General features: G+C 42.6%; 1 protein-coding gene across 1 annotated transcript in view; it reads left to right on the top strand.

Moving 5' to 3' along the window:
• LOC111973716 (platelet glycoprotein Ib beta chain-like) overlaps positions 1-3,601 on the top strand; it is a 14,439-nt gene continuing 10,838 nt past the window's right edge. The window contains 1 exon segment of the mRNA XM_024001103.2: positions 1-23. The gene's annotated coding sequence lies outside the window, so the exon portion shown is untranslated.

Here is a 3,601-nt window from a genome sequence, read left to right as displayed (position 1 = left end):
TCCTGCCACGAACACACGCAAAGGTAAGTCACCATCTCTAACCATAACAAGACCATTACACCTTTCAGTATGACCATAACTTTACTGTTTTATTAGGCTGTCTCAGTGTATGATTGGAGAATGGTCTCAGATGTCTGAATAACCTGTCAAAGAGAAGTTTTTTCTTCCAGCAGTAGTTGTAGAGAACTACTGTGGTGTATATTGAACTGGGTAACACTTCATTTTAAGGGGTCCTTTTTACAGTGTAATTACATATTACATGTAATTCACTAACAAGTATTGTAATTGTAATAATTCATAGTTACACTTTAATAACATGTAAACTGGTGGTAATTGCAGTCTGTAATTACAGGGTTGTAACAATGAATGCTTCTTACGTGCTTGTTACCAATGTTAAAGTTTCCGATTCACCCTGCACAAACCACATAAGTGTTAGCCAATTGAAAACCGACCACCTCATTGACACAACTCTGCTATAAAGATCTGGAGTCTGAGTCCCAGGCCCATGGCAAAAACGGGTTTACAAACGGTTCACGTCAAAAATACTTTAAATTGTTAAATAATGGGTCAATACCTTTAAGCACCAATTATTTATTTTTAGACACGTTACGTTGTAGGTCTAATAAGCTTGTTTGAATAATGGTTTCAGTGGCGATTTTAGCATGTAAATGTTGGTGGGGCAACAAAAATAATTGTGGGATGCATGCCAGCAAAGCCACAACACAACACTAAACAATACATTAATTGCACTATACACTGCGACAGCTGAACCTTGTCTGGCAGCGAAACAGTTAATTCAGCCTCATTTTCTGCCCTTTAAAAAAACATAGCTGATATGGCTGACTTGCTTAAACACATGTGGTTTCTACTGACAATTGAGATGTACAAACTATGCATAAGGGGACGACAAGCGAATAAAAGGCTATCCGTAATTTTGATTAAGACATCAATGAGCGAGCTAGGACAGACGTAGTCAGACTATTTGTTAGCACTTTTGACATGTACAGCGATAGAATTCAGAACATGGGCTGTTTTTACATTGTTCTCCCTGTATAAAGTCAGAACTGTGGGATAAATAAAGGGGGCATATAAGCAGAGAATGAAAGCTTTTACAATATTCTATGATTACTATTCTCAAAAACAGGTTACAGGCTACATGTGCACCACCAAGTCAGAACAGTAGGCAAAATTAAGAGGTGAAAATAGACCAAATTATTAGGGTGAGGCACATGGGCTACCAACAGCTTACTACACACATACATTTGTATTACTTTATTAGCTACAGTATACATATCTCCCTGGCATATTACATCATTTATGCAGCAGCATACAATACATTTTTGGACTCACCACTCATTTTTGAATTTGCGATTTCCAACTTGTTGTCTCATGTTTATGACCAATGGCAGATGAGCACATACAATTTTATCTATAATTTCTCCTAATTATTTATCTTCATATGACAAGGATTAAAAAGGATTTGCCAGTAGATTGTCGACTTCATTCTGATGATGACTGCTAGCTAAGATTTTGAAAGTAATGTTTGACATGATCAGTCCAATCAAAGCTACTGTACATATAACATGATTTGACGTTATTTTATCTGTGGCCAGTGCCCTTGAGCCTTCTTGGATGGGCACTTCTAACGTAACTCTATGGCAGCACCCAAGGGGATTGCATTTTCTAAATCTACCATTAGACTTGGCGGTGACGTAGTATCCCCAGAACACTGAGCCAATCACGGCGCAACACTACATATTTTCTGCTGGCTTGCCCCACCACCACAGAAGCACTGAGCTAGGCTGAAACACTTGCATTTTGGAGCTGCTTTACTCAAGGAAACAAAAAGAGACCATGTTTGCAAGCGAATTTATTAACTCAATGATATATATATTTGTTCATTGTTTGCAAACTGATATGTGACACCATATTAATGGCAAAATAACATGCAAAACAGGCAAGCCCATTTTCTTCCCAAAACATTTGGGGCAGAGCCCCACTGCGTCGCCACTGAATGGTTTATAAACTTAAAATGCACTTAAAATGGTCATAAGACCATAATGTTTCACTGTTGAGGAACATTCTCACTTTTGGATGGAATGCGTGGTGCAATTATTTATTATCCAAGAATGAAGGTGTCATGTCAAGATCTGCCCTTCTGCTCAACTTAGACGAAATAAAGAAGTTCTCGAACCTCCCCTCAGGAGTTGACGCTGACATCAGGTAACAGTGAGCAAAGAACGGGCGGAGGTCAGTTTGCAAAATCCAGACACGATTGCTGAGAAAGTGTTGTAGGTCAAAAACGTCATCGCAGGAATGAGAAAGAAAGTTTTCCATGCAATTTGTTTGCCTTTTTTGATACTTGAATTTAGCATAGTAGGTAGTTATTTAGGTATCCCTGTACCCAAGGGTATTACTGAACGAGAGCACGAGCTGTTCTGGATGACTGTGTGATAACGCTCTCGGTAGCCAATGTGAGCAAGACCTTTAAACAGGTCAACATTCACAAAGCCGCGGGCCTGATGGATTACCAGGACTTGTACTCAAAGCATGCGCGGACCAACTGGCAGTGTTTTCACTGACATTTTCAACCTCTCCCTGACTGAGTCTGTAATACCTACATGTTTCAAGCAGACCACCATAGTCAAGGTAACCTGCTAATGATTACCGCCCTGTAGCACTCACATCTGTAGCCATGAAGTGCTTTGAAAGGCTGGTCATGGCTCACATCAACAGCATCCTCCGGATACCCTAGACCCACACCAATTCGCATACCGCCCCAAACAGATCCACAGATGACGCAATCTCAATTGCACGCCACACTGCCCTTTCTCACCTGGACAAAAGGAACACCTGTTCATTGACTACAGCTACATCACTGTTCATTGACTACAGCTCAGCATTCAACACCATAGTGCCCACGAAGCTCATCACTAAGCTAAGGACCCTGGGACTAACACCTCCCCCTGCAACTGGATCCTGGACTTCCTGACGGGCCACCCCCAGGTGGTAAGGGTAGGCAACAACACGATTCTTAACACTGGGGCCCTCAGGGGTGTGTACTTAGTCCCCTCCTGTACTCCCTGTTCACCACGACTGCGTGGCCAAACACGACTCCAACACTATCATTAAGTTGCTGACGACACAACATGATAGGCCTGATCACCGACAATGATGAGAAAGCCTATGGGGAGGAGGTCAGAGAACCGTCAGTGTGGTGAAGGGCAACAACCTCTCCTCAATGTCAGCAGACAAAGGAGCTGATCATGGACTACAGGAAAAGGCAGGCCAAACTGGCTCCCATTAACATCAACGGGGCTGTAGTGGAGCGGGTCGAGAGTTTCAAGTTCCTTGGTGTCCACATCACCAACGATCTATAATGGTCCAAAACACACAAGACAGTCGTGAAGAGGGCATGACAAAACCTTTTCCTCCTCGGAGACTGAAAAGATTTGGCATGGGTCCCAGATCTTCAAATAGTTCTACAGCTGCACCATCGAGAGCATCCTGACCGGTTGCATCACGCGCTGGTATGGTAACTGCTCGGCATCTGACCGTAAGGCGCTACAGAGGGTGTGCGTACCGGCCCAGTACAATCACT

Source organism: Salvelinus sp. IW2-2015, linkage group LG15, assembly GCF_002910315.2.
Source record: "Salvelinus sp. IW2-2015 linkage group LG15, ASM291031v2, whole genome shotgun sequence".
Lineage (NCBI taxonomy): Eukaryota > Metazoa > Chordata > Actinopteri > Salmoniformes > Salmonidae > Salvelinus > Salvelinus sp. IW2-2015.
This window is presented reverse-complemented; position numbering and strand designations above follow the sequence as displayed.